The sequence below is a fragment of the Charadrius vociferus genome, unplaced genomic scaffold, assembly GCF_000708025.1.
Source record: "Charadrius vociferus isolate BGI_N301 unplaced genomic scaffold, ASM70802v2 scaffold498, whole genome shotgun sequence".
NCBI classification, from domain to species: domain Eukaryota; kingdom Metazoa; phylum Chordata; class Aves; order Charadriiformes; family Charadriidae; genus Charadrius; species Charadrius vociferus.
Genome location: NW_009649588.1, coordinates 4,161,611 through 4,182,938, shown reverse-complemented (window position 1 = coordinate 4,182,938; position 21,328 = coordinate 4,161,611).

Below are 21,328 nucleotides of genomic sequence, written 5' to 3'. Positions count from 1 at the left end.
TATTCTTCCCTTTAAAAATTTCAGCATTATCGTTCTTTTTTTTGGGTGGCAGTGAAAGCGAAAAACCTTGTAACTAACAGCCACCTCACTCTGCTTCCCATGACATCTTCTAGAATCAAGAAAAGACCATCTTACTCAGTGTTCTTTAGATTGCTGGGTTTTTGACCATTGCTTTCTCTTCCTGACATAAATTAGTCAGTTCCAATAGTAAAGATCATAAACTTATCTAAAAGAAGAGCACAGATATTTGGCATTTATGAAGAAAGATTTTTGGAGTAGATAGGACTTTATGAGTTGAAATACAAATCAGCTAATGTAGTTGATTCAGTTTCAGGGAATTTAGAATTTCAGTAAGTGATAAAGATTTGCTAACACCACCATTTTGTTTAGCCTTTTAATATTTTATTTCCTTTTGCTCTCTATTTTATGGTTAACTGTATTGTATTTTAATTGCTTGCTTGACATGCCGGCATCTCGGTAGGGGCTCATGGGGGAGTTTTATAATATTTTAAATAATTAATAGTAATTAATAGACTGCATTAAATCAAGCTCTCATAATATTCTCTCTATCTTCTGTGTATAGCAATGCTTTCACAAACTGAGAACTTAGCTCATCTTTTACAGTGTTTTAAGCTACTTATTTTTTCCGCATAAAAAGTGAAATACTTCAGGAGTTTTTGTTTTGTAATATGCTGTCCTTTGTACTCCAGAAAGGCATCAAATACATTGCAGACATTTTTATACTACACTTAATTTTTAATGAAAATGCCATACTGGAAAAATATGCTGTGTTATGATTTGGGAAAGCTACATTTTGTCATCCTTACTCAAATAAAACCTACTGATACTGATTAAATCTGTGGGGCAGTTCTTCAGGTCATTCTTATTACAGTGCCTATACTTGGTCACAGCAGTCGAACTTTTACCGCTGTTCTTGATACACAACCTGATCTAAACCCAACAAGTCTGGTTACTGATTGAATGGGCTTCAGATCAGGCAGCTGAAGTAAGGCTATAATGTACTTGAAGCTAAATATGGGTCATGTCTCAGTCACTCATAGTTAGGTATTTATGATGTGCCAGAGCCTGAACCCATCGTTTGTAGGTATTTGAATAAACTGCATTCACACATTCAACCTTGTGACTTACATTGTTAAGGTGCTTTCATACACTCAGATGAAGCTTTTGTTACAAACACAAACTTACAGTGGTATTATATTTAACTTACGAGTGCAGAAAAAACTGTGAGTTTTGTTAAACAACAAGAAAGACTGTTTATTTCTTTTCAAATATCTTTCCTATAGATTCGGAAGGTAGCTGACTTAAAAAGGATTCTTAGTTACTGTAGACTCTTTCCTTGTCCAGCGAGACCTTGAGATCTTTTAAAGCACATGCCTGAAGTATTGTATAAAGGCTGCTAGTAACTACTATTTCTTGCAAATTGAGACAGGTAGAGTGACAGTGAACTCTCTCTTCCTTTTTTTCTGGGTGATGTTTAATGTCTTACTAGGGAATAGCCTAATTTTTCTTCCTTTCAGATGTGTTTCTAATAATGTACAACACAAGCATGGAGTATTTCAGCTGTCAGATTCATTTTTGCCATTGATAAAATTATTGACTCCTAAAACTTCCCATATTTTCTTAAATCTACAGATTATTGATTGCTTATAAAAACCACTATGTTATTATTCCTCACACTTTTGAAACTCAGAGACTAATGAACTAGAGGCTCAAAGGCCAAACACGTGGTTATTCTCTTCTTCAAGGTCTCTCCTGTCTAAGGCCACACAGTGCCTTTTCTGACTTGTATTTCCTTACTTCTCGTGTTTCAAAATACCTGTTGTTTTCTAGACCCACCTTAATTTTTCTGTACCAAACTGTGTCTATGTTAACATAAACATTTGTTTATTAATTAAGGCTTTCTATTGGGAGAACACAAAGGAATAAATCATAACATCTAAAAAATCTGCATACCTGCAATCAGCTCAGAAAAAAATATCACTGAATCTCAGAAAAATTTAGGTTGGAAGAGACCTCAGAATGTCTCTAGTCCAGCCTCGTGCTCAACGCAAGGGTAACTTCAGTCAGGTCAGGTTGCTCAGGGCTTCGTTCCATCAAGGTCTGAAAATCTCCATGGATGGAGACTCAGCAGCCTCCCTGGGTAATCTGTTAATCTTTTCTGGGACTTAACCACTCTCATGATACAGAATTTTTTCCTTTTAGCCAATTGCAATGTCCTTTACTGCGACCTGCGGCTGCTGCCTCCTGTCCTTTTCCCGTCTGCATTCCCTTCAGCAGGCTAGAGAAGCCCAGCTCTCTTTGTCTCTCCTCATGTAGTGCCTGCCCCGGTCTCCAAACCATCCTCCTGCCTCTTTGCTGGACACACAGAGCTTCTGGCATAAATGTTCTGAATCATGAAGAAGCATGCAGGTGTTTTCAATTCAGATAGAAATGGATTATTTTTATGTACTTTTTGTATTCTATTTGCTTATTTCTACTCAAATATACTATAATAGCCTTTTTCCTACTTCCATGAATCTCCTCCTTTCTCCTTAATTAAAGTTGTCAAAATCACATTCTGTACCTCAAGTGAAACGTATTTTTAACTAGTAAACACAGTCCTATTTATATACTTCGGCATGCTATCACAGATACAGTAAAATGCAACATTTTTCAAATGAATGTCATCTTTATATACAAACTGAGTAGAAACAGACTACCAATGAGGCTTACATGTCACCATTTACCAAGCATGAGCTCCAGCACATAAGCAGATAAACACTGTAGAAGACCGATGCGCAGAGAGAAGTGAGATTATTTGAAGACCTTCAGGAACTGTTATCTAAAATTTTCAAATTCCACTTCTTTTCTTTTTCATTTGTGCATGCAAAGAGTCACAAAGTGAAATGTTTCTCTCTTAAGGGATGCTATCATACACCCGACCTATTCTCTCTGAGGACCTGTCATTTCTATTGCTGTCAGGAGTTACTCGTCTTTTATGGGGTTTTGTTTGTTTTACGAGATTAAATGCACCTACAGCATCTGCATTCTAGCTATGGGTTTTGTTCCAAGTTATTTAGCAGTGGCATTTCCATTCCTGACAGCCTTTCTAGTCTCACTCAACATTTTTCACTTGACACGTCCCATACATAGCCAAGTATCAGTATGTATAGAGTGTGAATATGGTTAGTACTTTCACTAGATAAGTACACTAAATGTGTATCTATTCCACACACAAAGCCCAAAGCTCTACCACAGACCATTTATCATTCACAGGCATGAAGTCAAACCAAGGACTGAAAGAATGTGACCTGCCTTTCCCAGCAGGATCCCCACCAGAGTGCAAGTGCAGGAGAGAAGTCCTTCAGCTTTTTTATCCTGTGTGCTTCTAAAGAAGGAAGCCACCGACGAGGGAACAAGAAACCTAGGAAACACTTTTAAGATACTTTACGCAAAAATGAAGCACTGAAAAAGAACTCTTAAGAAGCATTTAGTGCAAGCAGAATCTATGAAGTAAGTGGTATGAAGCCATTTAATGTGAATTTAATGACAGAGGTACACTTCCTGCAGGAAAAAGGAGTGAGGCGAGTTATGTGTACACTAGATATGAAAAAACGGTTAGGTTGTGAAAAGAAATGGGAACACAAAAATGACACAAGAAGGGAAAAACAAAGATAAAGCTTCAACTCCTATGACTAAGACAACAACAGAGGAGCATTTAGTAAGATTTTTCAGATTTTCATGAATATGTGACATGCGTGCTAGGGATCTACTCACAGGCGTGCCATGGTTTTCCTAAGTATAACCTCCTTTAGATTTTCTGTCTAGATAAAGGGATCTTTTCCTTGAATATCTCTCTTCTTGCAACACTGGAGTGCCTGTCTTTATCAGAATTTTCTTTTCAAAACCGCAAGTGATGAAATTCTGATTTTGCTCAACTGTGTCACTGACTTTCAAATGGACAAATATTTCATTCACTACTTCTACTTTTAAACAATGCTGCTGATACAGGCTCAATCATTTGAGAGGCTCGATGCTGAGCAGAGCACTTTTTTTTTTTTTTTTAAGTAATTAAAACTTAAGTTTTAAGTAATCATTTTCCAAATGGTATCGTTAGAAACAGAATAATCCATAAAAGGTATTACATGTAAACTCAACTTTTTTTGCAACACCCAGAAAATTCATGTAGGCCTTTCTTCAGAAAATGAGTATATACATAATACTCTGCTTATGAGTATAAAGCAAAAAACACCGAGCAAATGCAAACTCAGTATAGTTTCTGCATTTCTCTATGATTTTATGTAACTGCAAAAATAGGAACTGCGTGTTCCTTAACTTATGGAAAAGGTGTATTAACTTTCATCTTGACATAAGAAAGAAATTTTTTACAGTGAGAACAATCAATCACTGGAACAACCTCCCAAGGGACGTGGTAGAGTCCCTGTCACTGGAGGTTTTCAAGATGTGACTGGACAGTGTGATCGATTATCTCTCTAGGGTCCCTTTCCCATGAAAGGTTAGACCAGATGATATTGCAAGGTCCCTTCCAACCTGGGCTGCTCTAGGATTCTAGGAATTATCACAGCCAATTTCACTGCCAATCTTACCTGCTCAACTTTTTCACCACAGTCACCTTCAGAGTAACAGGCATGTGGGTACTTCAGTGGTTAAGTCTTAATTGCAGTCTCCAAAAGACTTAAGAAACGTATGACACACAGAAAGACAAGAGAATGACCTTACCTTTTTGTCTGCATTCTGCCATTTTTTGTGGCTTCCTTAAAAAGCCTGATATTAACAAACAAATGGGAGTCTTTCCTTTAATATGCATGTGATATGGGTAAGATCTCCATGCAACCCTTTTTAAATTCAAAAACACATGAATTCCATCATTTTACAATGCAGGTACGCTCAGGGCTGAAGATGACTACGTCTCAGGCTTCTGGTCATGCACTGGTTATAAATAACGACACTGATGGAACAACTGAGTACAGCAGACTCGGAATTGCTAAAAATTGCCACAAATCTCATTTAAAGAGCCATGTCTGGAATGGTATAGAAGAAACAAATGGAAACAAAGCCAGGATAAAATAAGTTGGAAAAAGTTGGCATGTTAGTATGTATTAAAACAGTGAAAGTGAAAGGTACAAAGTACAGAACTGAAGATTTTTGTACATTTATATCTAATTTTCTCCCCCTGTTATACCAGTGATGCTCAGGCTTACAGTATTTTTTTCTCTGAATTTTACGCAGAATAATACAGAAAGGAAATCTAAAACCAGGCTGAAATAATAATCTAGGCCCTATCATCATTTGTGCCATATGTGCCACTCATATCTATTAAATAAACCAAAGTATATGTGTATATATCTATGTGTGTTTGTATGTATGTCATTCGGGATAAGCTATAGGCAAAGAATGATGCAGATAATACTCATCGTGCTTTTTCTGCTCACAAATTGAAAAAAGCCACTGGACAACCCAGTAACAAAACAGGGTATAAATTCATTGATTAGATTCTCAGGCTGGGATCTAAATTGTACCTTTAAGGATGCGTAGATGGTGCTTCATCTTCGTAGGCACTTGTTTAGAGAGATACTTCAAAGTCATAAGCTCTCTTCACGATTTGCGTATATCTGATAACTGCAGTACATTAGAGCACCCCACCTGAGAGGAGCTGTACAGGCTAAGCAGTAGCGAAAGCATTCAAGTCTCCAACCCCATATTTAGGACCTGCCAAGGAAGGGAGTAAAATAATGCAACAGAATGTCTCTTGGGGCACTGGAAGGCTCCTCCTTCCCTGCTTGAAAGCACAGCTCAATTCACAGCCTAGCTACATAAATTACAGGCTCTTTGCTAGTAAAGTCAACAAGAGGAAAAGGCAGTAACCATATATCTGTGAGATGTAATATATTAATGGAAAGTACATAAGGCTTTTTTACATAGACTACACACCATTAACCTACTCTCATTCATATTAGTTTATCGTTCTAAACTTAGCTCTTGCTTTTACACAAATGTTTTTATTTGGTGTTGCTCACTTGCAAAAGGGGCAAAATAGCAGGTTATCTAATCACCATGAAAAAATTAAGGAAGTCAAAGATCTAAAGCCTGCCCTCATAATTCATAAAATACAAAAGGTATTATAATTCCAATACCTCATTCCTTTGACACAGATTATAGCAAGGACAGAAAATGCCCACATATTAATCCATCATTCTGACACGGTTTTTAATGAGTGGGAAATGCCAAAAATATGATCCATTATCTTTGCAATTCAAAACCCGTAATATCATGGACCAGTTAGAACTACTTGCTAAAAAGTCTTAGATCTAGCATTCGAGCCCAGAAGCTTGCCACTCATTAAACTTTTAAAAACATATTACACATCATGCTGCATGGATTAGAAATTAGATATGCAGGATTTTTATTTTATTTCAGAGCAAGAACAAGAGGATTTTCCATCTTCATTGTTTTTGAAATGTCTTTCATTTGAACAAAAATATAATGTCCCAGTGTCCCCTAGTGGGCAAATGAATTCATAGGTAATGCACTCATTTCATACATGTCTATACCTATCATCGTCAACCCGTTCAGAAAGATTGGTCTGAAGTATTGCACTAGTTTGCACTGTTTTTCCACTAAAAAAAAAGCACCATGAAGAGCGGGTCTGATGAATTATTGTGAAGAAATAGTTAACTTCAGGGAAAACAAAACCAGCTGTATTTACATAGGGTATCCTACTGGACAGGAAGAGAAAATATTTGAAAGACTATTTCTGTTTTCTCCTCTATACTGTATAAGGTGATCTTGGGAAGGTTATTTCACATACCTGTGTTTCAGTTTTGCTTGAAGATAATGATTTTGACAGATTTTTAATAGACCACCTACTCATGCAAGCACTATACCATGGCTGTACTTTGCTACTGGTTTAGTATTAGGTGGTGGGTAAGGAGCAGTTGCTGTATTTTTTCAAGCATGTCTCAATCCTCTTCCTCCTCACTTGAATTACCAGTAACACTCTGAACTGATCACAGTAAAGCAGCTTAAAGCAATGTTTAAATGAAAAACAACTGAAATGGGGATCTACCTCAAAACTTTGTTTTGTTTTAAATTAATGTCGTCCTTGAGAATTTGAAGAATTCAAAAATCATTCCTGAATTAGAGAAAGTACTTTGTATTACTTCCTGGGCTTCCAACTGCATTGGCATCCTCAGGTTCTTTTAACACAAAGTCTCCAGTTATATGCTCCCTTCACGAGCACAAAACTGGCAACCGGAGGTTAGAATCAGGGTGGCTGTTTATGACTTAAAAGTAGCACTCAATGCTTTTGGCATCCAGGCATCAGTAACAAATCTGTAGTTTCCCTGCAACCAGGCTGAAGTGCTATAGCAACACTGTAAGTAACATTTTTTGAGATTCAGGATATAGCTTTAGAGGAAATTCAGCACTATTTTCAGTGTCAGCCATACAGTTTTGGGGCTAGGAGAATACAGCCTTTAACAGGCTGTAAATAATTGCCTTGACAAAAAGGAATGAAATAGCATAACTTTCTTATCCTCTAGTTAGCAAAACTGTTCTTCTCATAAAATAACCGAGCAACTCAGGTTTGCAAAATGAGAAAAAATAAGCTCATATAATTAATGTCACAGTTTTAATGATATATTTAAGTTTCAATAGCAAATATTAGCTAACAGAATGGCTTCGCAATACTATTATACTCCCCAAAACAAATAAAGTTCTAATGGACAAGAAACTGGTCTCGGGAGATGCAGATTCAGACTTTCTTCCCAGTAAACCTTAGTGTAAATCATGGTTAAATCACTTCATCTCTCTGTACAGCAGCTGCATCTCCGAAATGGCACAGTACTTCCTTTGCTTGCTTTCTACAACCTGTCGATTTTGTCTGCTTTTCTGAACTCTCAAATCCCTGGGCTAGGTACTGATTCTATGTATGTGCATATATGGAATGTATCACAACAGGGTCTCTAGCTATGGCTATGCAGCAAATAATATATACCTTTCTTTTGAGCTTATTTCTCTGGCCATTGCTTTGATTCCAGAATTGATTTATTTTACAGGAATGGCTTCATCTGCCTTACCGGATAACTTTCAGCCTTACAAAAGCTAGAACCTCTAATCTGTAAAGTAGCTAATGAACAGCTACAGCATTGCATACACGTTCTGCAGTCATAAATCACTACAAGATAATTTCAACATTTTTTTAAAGAAATGGCATTCTGTTAAAAATAAAACATATGTAATATAATATGCTTTATTACAAAACTGAGCTGCAGAAGGCCTACACCATTGTTTTTCTTCTGAACTTACACAGGGACTAAATCACCTTTTTACACAGAGGGCATATTTTATGTATAAAATGCAGTTTTATAAAGAGATGGGACAGAAGAGCAGACATAGAACAGCAGAAGTGCTGGTACACTGCCTTCTCTTGCAACCGTAACCTCTAGAGAGATTGACCGAGCCAGGAAAGAACCTGCTAGGTCACAGCTATGATTCACTCAGACTGGACTTATTCCAGGTGCATAAACCCCCCCAACCAGGGGATCCCTGCCAACCAGTCGCTGTGCTGCAGGAAACCTCATGAGCAGTGTGACTCAAGGCACACACCTGAACAGAACCTCAAATCTTTTAAATATATATAGCTTAGCAAGGATCAAAATACAGATATGAAGAAGCTTCTCAGCTCAGTCTGAGCCATTTTGTTGTGTAACCCCAGCACAAAGCAGAAATCCAATCGCAGTGTAGGGCAACTGCCTGATTCACTTTCTAAGGGCTGCACGTTCTGCAGCAGGTGCCAGTGCTGCATCAGGCATGACACCTCTGTGAACATTATACTGCCCTACTAATTGCAGCTATGTAAGTAGCTGCAACCTGCATCTTTAAAGCAATTTTCATATTTGCATACCTGACAATGCCTCCTCCAAGGAAGTATAAGTAGAGTATATAAATGTATCAGGGTGGAGAAGGGCAGAAGAAAGTACTGAGGTAAGCAACGTGGCTTCACAGAGAGAATATCGCAATGCAAGGACAGTAGTAAGAGTATCCAGGCTTGCTTTAGTTATTATTAGAAGCGGCTAGTCTGGACATCTTATATGTAAGAGCAACAGCTGCTTCAATAGAGAATGAGTTTAGTCTTCATTCTAGACTACTCACCAAATTCACACTTACACAACGCTACAAAATACATTAATATCTTCTTCCTCCTAGTACAACATGCACTCCAGCATTTTTATACGGGAAAATACATTTTTAAGGAGCTGAGATTATGAAATTTGTTAGGAGCTCAAGTTACGAAATAACAATAATACAGCGTAATACTTTGCATAAGAAGTCCCATAAATAGTGACAAATCCTTTCAGTGCAGCTCTAATACAGTTACACTCCTAGATGCAACGCTTTACAGCCTGAAAAGACCATTCCCCTTTCTAACCTGATCTGCCTATCACAGCAAATTTGTTCAATAAACCTATCACAAACTGAGTAGTAAAAAGAAACAGATTTTCAGTTGTGTTCTGAGAGCAAATTGTCTTTGCTTCAGATTAATGGATTGTAAATTGAGACAAAAGCTCCTTCTGGTACCATCATCAGAAAATGAAGCAAGGAAAAATAGAGAAGAAAAAAATTGTGGTTTTATTTTTTTAATTTCATCACTTAACAGTATGTGAAAGATGTTGACCATCTCTAGAGGTGACTTTAAAGGGGTGCTTTTTGGTTAGTAATGAGCCCAAATGTAATCACAAAAAGCAGAGAGGATTTGGGGAGGGAGGCAGGGGTGAGTGGGAGGGGCCAATTTCAACCACTGGCTCTATTTTCTGCATCACACTGGAATCCAAACAAACAAGTTATTTTGTGGATGGAGGGGTAGGAAAAGGACTAGTAGGGTAAACTAATCCATTCAGAAAGACTCTTGTTTGCTGAAGGCCTGCTCCACTACACAATGAATGATACAGCAGACTCCCAGTGCTATTGACCCTTTCCTTCCTGCATGAGTTGAGCCTATTAATGAAGCCTCTCCTCATCTTGATTCTGGACGTGGCCTAAGAGTCTTACAACAACATATGCAGAATTTTAAATCTAAGCTACCACAAAACTCCCATTGGCTTCAGCAGTCTCACCCATCAACTGTTAACTTTTACTTAACTTCTGTTTACCTCTCATCTTTGCTGATCTATTTCTATGCATGCCAAATAAATGTTATGACAAGCTATAGTATTCTAGCTGTGATATCACACGCAAAGGTGATGTGCCACAAAACATTAAACTTCTGTTCATGTCTTTCTCAAATATGTGTCTAATACAAAACATCAGAGTTTGCAATGAAAATTTATACTTTGACAGTGAAGTAATCTCTTGGACTGTTACATGCGAGTGAGTCAGGGTCTACTCATGATTAACAGATTACTTGCAATGAATTATTTCTTCAGCGCCACAGAGAACATAACCTACAACAGATTTCTTTCACAGGAAGTGTGGAGGTTCATACCCTCTCAACTGCTGCAGACAGACACACTTAGTTTACCTATTGCCTATGAAACAGATTTGGTTGACTATTGGCCTGGAAGATAAAATTGTACAATGTTGGTGAAGTGCTGTAGTCAGAACAGTATCTTTTTTTTTTTTTTTGACATATCATACCATCTTTCTGCCTATAGAATTATTTTAAAAAGAAAAGAAGAAAAGAAAAAAAGAGTAGGTTCTAAATAACTTCTCCTCAGCTTTTTCTGTGGAGTCACTGGATTACCTAGTCTTCTCAGGCTGAATCAGCATGCAGTAGGAACGTGCCCAGTTTCAAGCACATAAACACCAACACCAAAATGGGAAGACTATCCACATGGGCTTACGTCGGGTTTGTCCAAAACTGTTTGCAGCCTAAGGGCCATGGAAAGTAACCACCCTCTGCACACTGGCTCAGAGGCATTGCAGTCTTAAGGAATTTCAGGCTCAGACCAGTTCACGTTTTCTGGCACTCAGTGCCTCACTGGCATCTGGTGGGAATTTTTTTTTTTTAATTTGCTCTGCATCATGAGCCTCAGTAAATTTGTAAGGTTTTTGCAAGTAAGCTTGAAGGGCATGTTCATAAGACCTTGAATTATCAATAAGTAAACAGCATTCGATATAAATCTCTCATTCATAGTGCTTTTGGGGGCACTCTGCAAGCCTTGTGGACAGTATCTTAGTGTTTCCATTTGAATTCTGAGGTGGAGCAGTGCTATGTCTAAGCTTTTTCTTCACTGGAGCAATTGCAGCATAATTACAAATACACCTTCCTAAGTGTGCACCTCAGCAAGAGTAAAGATTTGTCATCACTTAGGGCAGGCATTACATTAACGGCGGCACAGGCAGTTTGCCCTTCCTCTGTCAAAGGACCGCGATCACCTCCAGCCTTTTAGATCTCCCGCAGTGTTCACTTTTTGTGAATTCACTCATTACTTCCTACAATTTTCACCAACACATCATCACTGCTGCTAATTCTACTACAGTAGTATACAGCAGGACTGTATACTCTATACAGTACTACTGTATATTCAGTGTGAGAGAGCGACTGAGCAATACGATTTCATGAATATCCACTACAAGAACATCAGCGGTAAACACAGAGAGGCAACAAGCACATATACTCACTTGTGGGCATGCAACTATTAAGCTGACAAAGTCAAGAACTAGATGCTAGGAAATGCTAGAAATAACCTTGGCTGTGTAGCCTTCATTTCTTCTACTTCAGAATATATATTATGATACTTCCTGTGATGATGTTAGAATTTAATGCCCTTATGTAGGCCAACTCCTCCCAAATTTTGAGTTCAAGTTATTGGAGGAATTAGACTACACTGATTCTATGTTAACCCTGAAGATTATCAGAATATTTTAAGATGTACAACATTTATTTCCAAGCCTCAGAAACAGCTGCGCTGTTTTGTCTAAAACTTTGCCAACACCTGTGGAGAGAAACTCATGAAAAATTGCAACTAAAAATGGGCAGTGCCATGCGTGAATAGAAAGGGCTAATCCGTCCACAGGGCTGACTCCACAGTGCGTTGTAAAGAAAGGCATTACCGTACATATTCAAAACATTTTAGCAAGCAGCCCCCAAAATAGCCCCATAAAGTAGGTAGACAGATGTGAAAACTGATACTGACGTCAATTAAACAACTTAATCATGTAATCAGTCAGTACAAAGGAGAGTTGCATTCCACATTTCTCCTCCAGCATACCAATTATGAAACAAATGTCAAATCAAAAACAAATAACGGTTGCAATCTATTTAAGGTACACAAGCCAAACCTTTGTTCCTACCAAAGGATATTTGTACAAATAGAATAGACAATTAGGTCTGAAACTACTCATTTTACATTTGCAAATACACACACTGATAGAAACAAATTGAGATATTTCAGGTAAACAACATTCCAGCATATTTGCGAGCGGAAAATTCATGCCAGCAGGTGATAATGTGGTCGATCCCGTACATTGTTAGAGCTATTGAACTGCATGCTGCAGCGCTGCAATCTACCCTTTCACTACACCCCATGTTTTGCCTAAGTGTTGGTAAGGCACGGAAAACTACAGCCAGCAGCGAAGGACACAAACAGAATAGCAAATAGGATCACTTTTCATTTCTGGCTTTTTTATTATAGAATTATATTTTCAATCCTAACACAGGTCACAATAGTCACAATGGCAGGTTTTAACTTGCTTTCTAGGCACGTAGTACAGTTAGGAAAGATTTTCACATAATCAAAGTTGGATATTTCTAGAGAGATCAAAAGAGTCTGTGAAGTGGAGAGCAGGTGCTACAGACATCTTAGAGGATCTGAGAATGCAATTAACCAGCAAATGAGCCTTGGAAAACCTAGTCTTCCTGAACAGATGAGCACAATAAAAGCCACTGAGAAATGAGATGGCCAAAGCAGGCTAATAACAGCAGCCAGCATATAGACATCTGCCCTGTATCTTAACCTTTAGGAAAAGAGAGCGGATCAGATACAGAGAGGAAAGTAGGTACAATTATGTAAATGGGTGGGCCTCCTGGAGGGGATGAAAGTTTATTGGTTGCTTTTACAGAGGCTCAGTTAAGCAGAATACTACTGGCCTCCCTCTTTTCTCGCCGAGTGAGTCGGTACCTGGGATGGCTAGTGCTGGAGGAAAACGGTACAGTGGCTTCTAGGAGGTTAGAAAAAACAAGTGATTTTACCCCTCAGCATTTATGTAGCAACTTTCTTCATCATTCATATTCTGAATGCCAGCATCAAAGTTCAGCACTGGGAGGTGTTTAATAAGCTTTGTGGGATTCTGTAGTCACTGGCAGCCTTTAACATTGGGCCAAACATAATATGGCTTTGGACAAATGAAAATAATCCATCTGAACAATTTCTGCTGATGCCAAATTTCATACAGGGCTTATTTAAACAATGGAAAAGTGAGGTCTCAAACTTTAAAAATGGGTCAGACTTTCTATAACTCTGTCCATATTTTTTCCTGAGTTTTACAATACACACTGCAGTAGCTTATGTCTTTACAGGGTATTAATCACAAAAACTATCACATGTCAAGCCTAGTGTGGATATTATAGGCATTCAGGTTAAAAGGGGGATTTTCTCCCCTGACACAGAGGATCTTTGCATGACAGGGCCATAAAATTTCCTCTTTTACGAAGAGAGAAAGAATTCAGTGTGGGAGCGCGGGAATGAAGTATGGCGTCACTCACCTTGAAACGAGCTGTGAGAGGCAGGCGGTGCAGCTTGCCTAGCTTTAATACTACTAAAATGCTTCACTATATATAATTACAGAATATTTTCTTTATTTCAGTCTCCGACAACTCTGAAGTCTTAAAGAACTTTGTCTTCCCCCTCATTTAAGCTTGCTATGACTTGCTGAAACTTGAGGCATGGCTGAACTGACCTTCAGCCCATCCAGCCAGCACTGGCATCAGCGTCATCAGGCTGTGCAGCACCGCTGGGCACATGAAGCGGCAATTAGTTTTAAATTGTTTTGACTTTATTCTTGGTCATTTTTTGCTACATTGTTAAGTTTGAGGACCCAGGCTTTAGGCTGACACCGGATATTTTTTCTTTTCTTTTTTTAAACTAATGATTTTTAGCACCTCACAGTCTATAAATTAGACAGAGCATTTTGTTACAGTAGTTGCTCTAATTACCCTTAAATTGTACTTAAGATACTTCTGAGTGCAGTTCTTCCATACTTTCATGTAGCTACTTCCCACTATTAGACTGCAAGAACTTTCTCCAGCCTGAGTTAACAGTGCAGAGATTCAACTACCCCTCCTCATGCTGAGAATGAGCCCCACGCTCACCCTTAAGAGAGTTCACTGGCTTAAAAGGAGCTGAACCCTAAATGTCCGTATTCCTTGTGAACACAAGCGTCAAATCAGATGCTGCCCCCATCTTTGACATGTTCTGGTTTATGTCTTTGCTTTCCTGCCATTTTTGTATTGCTTCTTCCCCCTCCCCCCATTTTGTGATACGCAGTTGCACAAGCCAAGTATCAGCTATTTCCACCCCTTACGCTTCTTTTGTGTTAGCTTGATAATTGATTAACACAAAGATACCATTTTAGCACCAGTGACTTCAGAGATCTTTAATGGCTTGGCTTTTGCAATAGGACAGTTAGGCATAATAGCATGCCCCTGTCATTTATTAAGGATTTAAGAAAATTAAAATCTTCCAGTCACGGAATTGATATTTAGAGGTCATCAGCCTGCACAGTTTGAAAGACATTCAGAAATATTTTCTGAATCACGCTAGGAGAAAAATCTTACACTTACTATTAATTACCACAGTGTGACAAGCTAAGTTCTCTTCAGGTTTTGTTCTTTCAGTTGTGGATAAAAGTCTTAAACTTTCATTTGCTCATTTTCACTCACAGGCAGCAGGTTGACTGCTGTTTGCCTGAAATAACCCCTTCTCCCAAGATTGCTGGGTACTACTACCTGACGTAACATAGCTAGGAATAGCTCCAGGGAGCAAAAAGACAGAGGGAAGAAGTGCTGGGATTAGCAGCCTCCAAGCACCCAAGGCCAGGGGGAAACAACACGCTCACCTTCCTGCTTGTTCTTACAGGACGCACTGCAACACTTCTTCCCCGTACAGAGCGAAAGCTTTTGGAAGATATACTGGAACTCCATGTCTGCTCACCCTAAGGATCTGGCTTGTGTTCCTTTCTACCTCTTTCCTCTTTGTTTTTCATTTTTTGTTTTGGCAAGGGTGGAGGCCAGGAAGAATCTAATGTCCGTGAAAGATCTAGGCTACACGAGCAACTACAATTACATTCGCCATCACATTGTAATTTTTCACTCTCACCATCGCCTCTCCTTAAAAATCTGTGTATCTCTTTTTTTTCCTTAATGTATTTGCTAATATTGATGTTTTTAAAATCTGGATTATAGAAAGCAACAATTTTTATCCAAGTTAAATGCAATCATGTTGCTCTGGCAGCTCTGCCTATATTGATTACTTGGGAAGTAATGTCTATTATGTCTACTGTCTATCATGTCTACTCCTCCAACTGGGATTTTTATATTTTTCAGAATTCTCAAATATGAACAGACACTTTCTGTTCATATAAGACACAGCCCGCCCTTTCAAATAAGAACCAACATTGGATCAGATACAGAATTCACTCCTTTGTTCACCTTCTTCTTAGAACGTGAACAAACATTTAGCCACAAAACACAATGAGTTACATGATATTGGACTACGGCCAAACCTTATTTTCTCCCTCTCCTATGACATACAACATTCTCATGAATACTTTGTAGAAAAGAAGTGTAAAAACTATCTTTCTCAGTCAAAGATAAAAGAGTGATACGGGCTTCTGCAAGAGGAGGAGTTACTACAACCCCACTGCTGGACGGCTGCCACAGACTGGTTCTAGTTCCGCAACAGCTCTCCTGAGAGTATCCTCAGGACCAGCGAGCTGACTACCTACTGGTGTTGGGCATCAATCTAACTAAAATAGCCATCGTCTACCAGCTTGGGATGAACAAATAAAACAGCCTTCTGCCCATGTGCTGATGATGTTACTGCAGGAGGGTGGCCTAAATCACCTCTGTCCGTGTCCCAGGCTCCTGCTGGATTTCTGACAAAAATCACTATTTACATCCTTTCCCAGCCCTTCTTTACCTCTCATCTCCTTCCCTTAGTTTTTTTTCAAGTATTTTCCTCCCCCTCCAACATGCACTATGCAGCAATAGAGATGCTGATCCTTTATGCAGCTAACAACCAACGTACAGAAAACTAGTTCTTTTCCTACTGGCCTTGGTACCTGTACCATTTCTACAGGGAAGTTACAAATCTCAGAATGTATTGCTTCAAAAGCAACAGAGTTTGGCTGTCCCCAAATTGATTAAAATTGTAGCTCACATTGTGCCAAAAGAAGATAATGGAAACAAAACATTGGCAGTTCTCAGCACTTGATGGGAAGGGGAATGATGTGAACAGGGAGGACATTCACAATATATGTGCAATTCTAACTACTTCTTGATGATTTAAAAAATTCTGCATTTTGATACGTTACAGATTTTCATCAGTGTTTTCTTCCACACCATTTCTTGAAATTTTTTGATTTAAATTGATTAATTCTGAAAGCTTTAGGGAGAAAGCATTAACACTACCGGAGAAAAACCTCAGAATAATCTCAGATTTTTAAAGGTGTTATGAAAGCAACTGTCACTTGTATATTACTCTTGCATATAATGCTGACAGATTCTGTTAAAGAATTTCAGAGTTTCATTTAGGCTATATAGCGAGGTCTCCATGGTGTTACAAGTGGGATGTTGCTGAACAGTCACAAACAGTCATTGCAACTAGTAAGCAATTTCAAATAGACTTTAGGACTGACCCATAGTTTGTGAGCAGAGAACAGTGATCAAAGGAAGTTTCTGGCCCGCTTCAGATACGACATGTCCCTTTCATCACAGGAACAGAAATCACTTGGCTTGTTTTCCTACTCCGTGTTCAATCCGATTCCCTTTATTTCACTTTTCCACGTCTGCATGTGACAACACAACAGAGTTGAATCCTTCTTTTCCAGTTCCCTTCAAAATAATCCCCAAATTCACACTGGTGCTGCCATTGCAGCTACCTTCTCTTCATCTCTCTCCTTCCTTCTAGAAGCAGTCTGAACCACCAGATATCCAGGCCCTTATTAATTGTGTTTTCTAATGATTTATTAATTGGAACAGGGGAGCAGTACATCTGGCAACATTTACATTTGCAATTAGGGAATCTGATTCTCCATAGCAGAAGTCTAATTTTATTATTTGGCTTAACTTAGAAATAGTCAGATGGCTTGGATATGAAGAAATTCGTATTACTGAGGGATACAGAAATCTGGAGAGAAAGAATCTATCCTTTTGTACAATATGTTGAGCCAAATTTGTTAAATTTATGCACCCTCATGACATCACATTTGGTCTTTGAAATGTTTCTATACATATTTTTTTACCTTCTATTTAAATTGATTGCAAATCAATGTAAAGTACTAGAAACACAGCTAGCTTTGCTCTGTTTCAAACTTTGTGTTGGTGATCTGGGACAAGTGGCTTGACCTCCCTGTTATTTAGGCAGGCTATTGGACAGGGCTACATCATCTCCAAAAGTAATACAAGTCTTTTCTGACTACCATATTAGACATAAAAAACTTTGTAACTGTGCATGGCTTTATTTAAAAATTGTATTCTGGCAAACAGCGTTTCATATGCTCAGGAATGTATATGGTGGAAATAATAGCAGGAATTTGAGTATTTGAATAGATACTAAGGCAAATTAAAAATACAATAAAGATATTTCCCTGGAAAGTATCTGAACTTAATATATTCTGAAATATATTTAAATTTACTTGCTGTTTCTATACAATTTATTTTAATGTACAATCATTATTTTTATATTTTTAAACATACCCTTCGGTACTTCTCATCTGCATTTCTGCACCTAAACCAAATACAATAATATGTAATATTTTAAAACATGGTCAAGTTTCTCAGGTGGTTTGAGCACCTGCACCACAGTTGTACTAGCTGCAGCACATCTCTACTAAATGCTAAAACATGGTAAGCAGTTGCTGTACCCTTACAGCACTTATTCTAAGATGGTACTAAAACCATCTTAAGTCCTAAGATGCTAAATTCTAGCAGGAGCTTTCTTGATAGTGAGTATGAAGAACAGAGGGCTATGATAATGCTAAGAGTGTGCATGCTCAGGGTATCTGAGTAGCACACAGGAAATAGGAAGGTCCACCCCCCTCTCTAATATGGCCTAAAACATGGATAAGTCTGTAAACCTTCTCTTACAAGTCATTTCAGTTGCAAACTGCCAGGATAGCTGAGAACTCACATGGATGAAATGAGAGCAAGCACAGCACAGAAATCCATCCCTAACGCATATACCAGGACACAGGAGTCACCCCTGTTATGAAGGACATGGGAAATAAATGCAAGCATTTCTCCCACCCTGTCTTTACACACATGCAACGTTCGAGCACCCACACAGAGGTCTCGACAGGATATCCATTCCAATCCCAGCCCTTTTTCACACATATCGGACACCTCTGTCGAGCTACATGTGATATTTACATCATAGTAGATGTTGATGCTTTCAGAGGAGATCCATATATAGGTGTTCCATTATTGACTGAAGTTTGTTATAAAAGTACATAGAAGAGTCCAAAACAGTTCTACCATGCCCATTTTTTATGCCAGCACATTTTCAGAAGTTCTGTTATCCTCTATGCAGAGATGGTCTTTAATATTTCAATTTCCCACAAAGCCTTTACAAAAAAGTCTGAAAACCCACTGTAATAATTTTTGATCTGTAATTTAATTATGAGATTTGATTTAAATTGATGGCATGTAGGTTGGTCAGAGTGGAGCTTTTGGAATTATCCCCTGTTATGTATAGGGAATGTAATTCACAGATTTAAAGAGATTAAGTTGGAATTTTGAAGGAGTTACAGACCTGTTTTATTCAGACTAATCTCTACAAAAGTACGTTTGGCAAGGTTAGAAATGGAATAGTGCCATTTGCTTTTCAGATCCAAATTTCTTTCCTCTGGAAGATCTTTAGATGCACCAAAGAGTGGGGAAAATAGCTTTACTGCACTGATTAAGATAATGTTTTGACGGTGACAAAATTGACAAAAACAAAGCACCCAAACGTCTGACTAACTGTACTGAAAAGGAACTACAGTATCTGCTCTAATCCTTCCCACACATAACACCTGGAACCTTGCTAGAAAAGGGTTTGACTAATAGGTGATATAGGACATTGGCAATGTGTTTCACATTTACAAGCTTTCAGGAGTTTTTTAAAAGCAGACAGATACAAAGATATTCTACATCCTGATGAAATATCCTACAATTATACAGGGATTTCTATCAGAAACAAGTGAAAACCAAAACAATTATTCATAAACGCAACAGACTCAGTGAGTTTTTCCCTTAATATAAAAAAAAAGCATCAATACAAACAATAATACATGCTTTAGCCAGAAATCAAACAAATCCATAACTTATAGTATCTTTCATTACTCTGTCAAATGTAATTTTCTGAAGATTTCTTAGACTTTTTTTCCATCTGTTTGACAGTGATGAGACCTAATGTACTCAACACAGGTATTAGTATTTTCAGGATACCACTGCTCCATCATTTTGAATTATTTTCTTATTAGAGATCGATAATTCCTAATACTTTCCAGTCAGTTCCATTATTCATTTTTTCATTAAGATGGCTAAAAGTCACAGTCCACAAGAAGCTGAGGAGTCAATTTGTCTGTACTTCCTTCTCTCAAGTGCCTGTCCTACATCTGTTCTTTATTAAAACAGAACCCTGCAATTCAGCCCAATTTTGATTTTGTCACCAGGTTATACCACCCAATTTACCAAACAAATTGTTTCCAGCAGAAGTGATTTAATTTGTCCCCACTTCAGATTCACCTCTGGGAAGTGCAAAAATGAATTAAAACCAATCAAAAGCAAAATGAATTTTCTTCTAAGCCTTTCCTTGCCACTTAACTAAGGCTTGCAGGATACAAGATTTGGCAGCAGTCTTTCTTACTGTCCAGTCTCTCAGCACATGTGGACAGACCAGTGTGGTCCATTAGCATTTCTGTTTCCAACTTCCTCTTCCTAAAAAATTTATTCAGCTAGCTTTAAATGCTACATTAGGGGAAAAAAAAAAAAAAAGAAAAAGAAGAAAAAAAAGGTACAACAACTTAGTCTTAGGGGCTTTTTTTTGTTGTTTGGTTTTTGTTTGTTTTTTTTTCTGGGCTGAGGAGCTCATGGCTGCCTCTGTATTCAATTTAAGAACACAGCAGGATTGTACCAGCAAGGGCATTTCAGAAAGTCTCGGTACAGTTCATTTTAAGTTATTCATAACTAATAGCTAAAGTGTTACCTAAGAGATTTTCTCAGGTTACTTTTTCCCTCCTTTGTTTCTTATCACTAAGTTTCCTTATCAAAACAGCAATCACTATTTTCTGACAAACTAGTAGGAAGTTTGGGAAAATCCATTAAAATTGAGATAGTGGAACCTGATCTTTTAATATTTACAAACATTTTTTTTAATATCCTCCATATGGATTGCCTATTTCTCCTTCTGTCTCCGTTCCCCATCCCGTGGGAATGACTTTGATTGCTGAATACTAATGAATGTATGACTGGTCCAACTTATGATTGTTTGTTTTGAGTTATTAATTCAGTTTGAAAAACATCTGACCTGTGTTCCTGATTGTGAGAGAAGTGAGCTTAGAGTCTGAAACAACTGAGATCATATCATGCAGGCCTGGTGAAAGAATGGAAATGTGCATCTGTAGGTGGTAGAAATTTATGAATGCATCATGCTCTTCTCAAGGTTTCTCATGTTTTCATCTTCGAAGCATCTTCTAAGCAAGAACACTTATCTGTGTTCTGCAAGCTCTTCCATATCTCCAACACTGCTATTGAAATGCAGCAGCGAAACTAAACATCTGGCAAGTCACAAAGCCAGAGTGACTGGGAAAAGCTGAAAAATCCCTCAGAGAGTGAGCAACATCTGTTTGATAGGCAGTGAAAAATAAACCAGCAGTAAACTCATTCTAACAGCAAATAAAAGGTACACGGGGCTAGGGGAAGGTTTTCTAGAAATGCTGATTACTCACATTATGCAATTAAATTGGCATTACTATGTTTGACAGTCATAGAAAAGCAATTGTGAAAAGCTTATGTGCTCAAAGAAACTGATCTCAGGACTTAATTTTCTACTTGCATAGCAAGAAAATCTGCCTTTTGAAGTCTCCTGGGTATTTTCTGGACAAG